General features: G+C 45.5%; 1 pseudogene across 1 annotated transcript; it reads left to right on the top strand.

Moving 5' to 3' along the window:
* The first annotated feature begins 3,846 nt into the window (after window positions 1-3,846).
* LOC102987958 (60S acidic ribosomal protein P0-like) lies at window positions 3,847-4,949 on the top strand (annotated as a pseudogene). The gene has a single exon (XR_447751.3). The product of XR_447751.3 is annotated as a 60S acidic ribosomal protein P0-like (transcript).
* The last annotated feature ends 895 nt before the right edge of the window (window positions 4,950-5,844 follow it).

The following is a 5,844-nucleotide window of genomic DNA, read 5'->3' as shown; positions in this document are numbered from 1 at the left end:
GTGTGGGTGCCTGGGGTGTGGCTCTTCCTTTCAAGGAAAGGGCACAGCTGTCAGCTATTCCTGCTTCCACCTTCACTAAGCACACTGCTCCTTTGTGGGTGCTTCCAGGACACCTGGAGAACAGAGTAGATTTCCCCCTAAAAGGCTCTCAAAGCAAAACAGGACAGTATTTATAAGATTTTTTCAAAATTTTTATTTATTTATTTTTATTTTTGGCTGTGTTGGGTCTTCGTTTCTGTGCGAGGGCTTTCTCTAGTTGCGGCAAGTGGGGGCCACTCTTCATCGCGGTGCGCGGGCCTCTCACTGTCGTGGCCTCTTGTTGCAAAGCACAGGCTCCAGACGCGCAGGCTCAGTAGTTGTGGCACACGGGCCCCGTCGCTCCGCGGCATGTTGGATCCTCCCAGACCAGGGCACGAACCCGTGTCCCCTGCATTGTCAGGCAGACTCTCAACCACTGTGCCACCAGGGAAGCCCCTAAAACAGGACAGTATTTAAATGAATTCCAAGACAGCTTTGCACCCAAGGGTGAAAATTCACTTCTATCTATTTCCAAGCCCAAATCATGTGCAAACACATTTTCTTCTGAGTAGTTAAGTAATATTTGAGAACAGGAACCCTCACTGCCCTGTTCACTGCTGTATTCCCAACACTTAGAACAATGCCTGGCACTTAGTAGGCATTCAGTAACTTAATGAACATTCTCAGGGGGGAAAAGTGTGACGTGTAATGCAGAAAAGGCCTTATATTAGTGATCTTATTGATTACAAATTAATAAGAAAAAGATAACAGTAAAAATAAACAAGGAAAAAGGTAGACAAGTTGAATAGAAAATTCAGCTAACCAGTGAACATACAAAAGATGGCTTTATGTTGTTAAGAACAGACTAAATGTCTTAAATGAGTTGCAGAATAAAACAAAGTATTATTTTACGTCTCTCAAATTGGCAAAGATTAATAAGTATCAGTGTTGGTAAGGAAGCATAAATTGGTACAGCCTTTTTAAGAGCAATTTGTCATTTATCAAAGCCCTGAAATTGTATTCTCTTTGGTCCAGGGGAAGTCCTGTTTCTAGGAAGTCATACTACAAGAAACATTCCCATTACCAATGTGCATAGGTGCCTGTACAGAGAGATTCAGTTGCGGCATTGTTTGTAATGGCAAAAAATTGAAAACCATCTGAATGTCCATGATTAGGGTGTTAGACAAATAGATTTTGGGTCACCGATACAGTGAAATAATGTACGGTGGTTGAAATGAATGGGCCAGAACCATGTGAACAGACACGGTAAAACACCTGTGGTTAGCTGTAGGGCAAAAAAAACAGTCTGCAGAATAGTAGGTGTTAATAGGTTGAATGGTGTCTCCTAAAAGGATATGTTCAAATCCTAAGCCCTGGGACCTGTGACCATGACCTTATTTGGAAATAGGGCCTTTGCAGATGTAATCAAGTAAAGAGACGTCATTAAGGTGGGCTCTAATCCTATGTGACTGGTGACGTCCTTACAAGAAGAGACGAGACACAGATGCGCACAGAGGGAAGAAGCTCACGTGATGACGGAGGCAGAGCTTGGAGTGATGCAGCCACAAGCCAAGGAGCGCCAGGGATTGCCTGCAACCACCAGCAACTGGGAGAGAGGCATGGAACAGACTCTTCCTAGAGCCTCCAGAAGGAACCAGCCCTGCCGACACCTTGATTTGGCACCTCTGGCTTCCAGAACTTGAGAGAATAAGCTTCTGTTGTTTTAAGCCACCCAGCTGTGGTGATTTGTTACAGCAGCCCTAGGAAACTAATAGACCAGGTATGACATTATCCCATAATCATGCCTTCTGTGAATGTATGGTGACAAAGAGCTTCTTCAGTCCATTTTCTAACCTAACAGCCACCTCCTTGGAAACAGGGACTCACTGTATCGGTGATTTTTTTTTGTCCGGGGACAGCCTAAGCAGGGTAAACTTGGATTTCACCTCCTTTGCCTGCTCCACCCCTCACAAACCAGTGTCCTAGTGGCCTTTTGCTGTGTTCCCCCTCATCATCCCTTAAACTCTGAGCATCCGGAATTACCCTGAGTTCATGTTTTGTTTTTGTGCTTCTTTTTCTATTTGCCAAGCCCTGTTCCTTCTTTTTTTTTTTTTTTTAATTTTTTAATTTTTTGGCCAAGCTGTGTGGCATGTGGGATATTAGTTCCTTGACCAGGGATTGAACCCGTGCCCCCTGCATTGTAATTGCAGAATCTTAACCACTGGACCGCCAGGGAAGTCCCCAAGCCCCGTTCCTTCTTAAAATCTTGTTTTGAAGAGCCTTCTTCCAGGATGCTTCTCTGCCCCCTTATACCCTCACTCTGAGTTAAAAGCCTGCCTTGTGCACCCACCCATCGTGCACCCACGCATCATGCTGTGTGATAATGTGGTAAAGCCTAGTGATTATGATAGGTTTTCCTTTGGAGCCAGATGACTGGAGATTTGAATCCTGCATTTGTCACTTACTAGCTGTGTTACCTTGAGCATGTGGCTTTACCTTTCTGTGCCTCAGTTTCCTCATCTTCATAACAGGGGTCATAGTACCTACCTCACTGGGTGGTTGTAAGCACTAACAATGGGGTTAAAGCTCTCGCAATAGTGGCTGGCACGTAGTAAGCGGTCGGTAAGCCTTCGCTATTGTAATTAATATGTTTACTTGTCTGACTCCCCCACTAAACACATACTTAAAGGCAGTAGTTGTATTTTTCTCTCTCCATCCCCAGTGTCTTGCAGAGTACTTGGCACATGGTAGGCATTAAATAAATGTTTGTTGAATTAATAATGATAATTAATGTAATTGCCGACCAGGATCCCATATTGGGCTCAACTCTGTTTGGATCCACATCATGCAGGGGCCAGTGAACCCACCACAGATCAGCTGGTATTTCCCAAGCTCCTCCAATGGGCAAGGCGTCCACAGTGGAGGGGATGGAAGAGTGGACGTCCAGCCCCTGACCTCAGGGAGCTGAGAATCTGGTGGAGAAGATGGTGAAAGCACACGAAACATTAACAACAACAATATTAGGTCTTAACCGTTTGTGGGAGCAACAGAAAAATGTGCATTCACAGTTAACTATTTCAGCCCTTGTTTTCCAGATTCCTTCTAGAGAGCTTCTTTTTTTAAAATAAATTTATTTATTTATTTTTGGCTATCTTGGGTCTTCGTTGCTGTGTGGGGGCTTTCTCCAGTTGAGGCAAGCGGGGACTACTCTTCGTTGCGGTGTGTGGCGTCCCTTGTTGCGGAGCGTGGGCTCTAGCCGCGTGGGCTTCAGTAGTTGTGGCATATGGGCTCAGTAGTTGTGGCTCACTGACTCTAGAGCACAGGCTCGGTAGTTGTGGTGCACGGGCTTAGTTGCTCCATGACATGTGGGATCTTCCCAGAGCAGGGCTTGAACCCTTGTCCCCTGCATTAGCAGGCGGATTCTTAGCCACTGCGCCACCAGGGAAGTCCCATAGAGAGCTTCTTTTTAATAATGAAACATAGATCTGGAGGCTTCGTCAGGGTCAGATTTGACTTTTTTTTTCCCCCAGGTATACTTTCTCAGTAGGCACACAACATCTGGTTGTCTCTCTGGAATTAGCAGCTGTCAATAATCATTGCTAGATCCAGTATTTCATTAGGGGCTATAAAATGGTGATATTCTATTTATCAGCTGGAGACTTCTATAAAGATAAAATGCCCCTTATTAACCGTTTGGTTACCCTGAGGTATAGCTGTTCACGAAAGGGAAAGTAAATGCTTCTTGACCAGTTTTTAAAATAATGAGCCTCTCGCCAGGTGTCCTCAAGTGAGTGACATCGTCTTTAAACCCTGCGTGGCAATCCCTGACGCACCGCCGTGATACCCAGGGAAGACAGGGCAACCTGGAAGTCCAACTACTTCCTTAAGATCATCCAACTTCTGAATGATTATCCGAAATGCTTCATTGTGGGAGCAGACAATGTGGGCTCCAAGCAGATGCAGCAGATCTGCATGTCCCTCCATGGGAAGGCTGTGGTGCTGAAGGGCAAGAACACGGTGATGCACAAGGTGATCCGAGGGCATCTGGGAAACAACCCAGCTTTGGAGAAACCGTTGCCTCACATCCGGGGGAACGTGGGCTTTGTGTTCACCAAGGAAGACCTCACTGAGATCAGGGACATGCTGCTGGCCAATGACGTGCCAGCTGCCACCCTGCAAAGTCACTGTGCTGGTCCAGAACACTGGTCTGGGCCCTGAGAAGACCTCCTTCTTCCAGACTTTAGGCAATACACTAAAATCTCCAGGGGCACCATCGAAATCCTGAGTGATGTGCAGCTGATGAAGACTGGAGACAAATTGGGAGCCAGTGAAGCCACGTTGCTGAACATCTCCCCGTTCTCCTTTGGGCTGGTCATCCAGCAGGTGTTTGACAATGGCAGCATCTGTAACCTTGAAGTGCTTGACATCACAGAGGAAACTCTGCATTCTCGCTTCCTGGAGGGTGTCCGCAATGTTGCCAGCATATGTCTGCAGATTGGTTACCCAACTGTTGCATCTGTACCCCGTTCTATCATCAGTGGGTACAAGTGGGTCCTGGCTTTGTCTGTGGAGACTGATTACACCTTCCCACTTGCTGAAAAGGTCAAGGCCTTCTTGGCTGATCCATCTGCATTTGTGGCTGCTGCCACCACTGTTGTTCCTGCTGCTGCAGCCGCAGCCAAGGTTGAAGCAAAGGAAGAGTCGGAGGAGTCGGACAAGTATATGGGATTTGGTCTCTTTGACTAATCGCCAAAAAGCAGCCAACTCAGCAGGCTTTATTTGTGAAACAAGGAAATAAAAGCTTACGTCACTTACCAAAAAATAAAATAAAATAAAATAATGAGTTGGTTTTCTAGCATCCTTCAAAGGTGACCAATGGGGCTTCCCTGGTGGCGCAGTGGTTGAGAGTCCGCCTGCTGATGCAGGGGACACGGGTTCGTGCCCCGGTCTGGGACGATCCCACGTGCCGCGGAGCAGCTAGGCCTGTGAGCCATGGCTGCTGAGCCTGCACGTCCAGAGCCTGTGCTCTGCAATGGGAGAGGCCACAACAGTGAGAGGCCCGCGTACTGCCAAAAAAAAAAGGTGACCCCTTATCTTTGATAAAGGAGGGAAGGATATACAATGGAGAAAAGACAGACTCTTCAATAAGTAGTGCTGGGAAAGCTGGACAGCTACATGTAAAAGTATGAAATTAGAACACTCCCTAACACCACACACAAAAATAAACTCAAAATGGATTAAAGACCTAAATGTAAGGCCAGACACTATCAAACTCTTAGAGGAAAACATAGGCAGAACACTCTATGACATAAATCACAGCAAGATCCTTTTTGACCCATCTCCTAGAGAAATGGAAATAAAAACAAAAATAAACAAATGAGACCGAATGAAACTTAAAAGCTTTTGCACAGCAAAGGAAACCATCAACAAAATGAAAGGACAACACACAGAATGGGAGAAAATATTTGCAAACGAAGCAACTGACAAAGGACTAATATCCAAAATTTATAAGCAACTCTTGCAGCTCAATAACAAAAAAACAAACAACCCAATCCAAAAATGGGCAGAAGAACTAAATAGACATTTCTCCAAAGAAGATATACAGATCGCCAACAAACACATGAAAGAATGCTCAACATCATTAATCATTAGAGAAATGCAAATCAAAACGACAATGAGATATCATCTCACACCGGTCAGATTGGCCATCATCAAAAACTCTAGAAACAATAAATGCTGGAGAGGGTGTGGAGAAAAGGGAACCCTCTTGCACTGCTGGTGGGAATAATGTAAATTGATACAGCCACTATGGAGAACAGTATGGAG

Source organism: Physeter macrocephalus, chromosome 18 (assembly GCF_002837175.3).
Source record: "Physeter macrocephalus isolate SW-GA chromosome 18, ASM283717v5, whole genome shotgun sequence".
Classification (NCBI taxonomy): domain Eukaryota; kingdom Metazoa; phylum Chordata; class Mammalia; order Artiodactyla; family Physeteridae; genus Physeter; species Physeter macrocephalus.
This window is presented reverse-complemented; position numbering and strand designations above follow the sequence as displayed.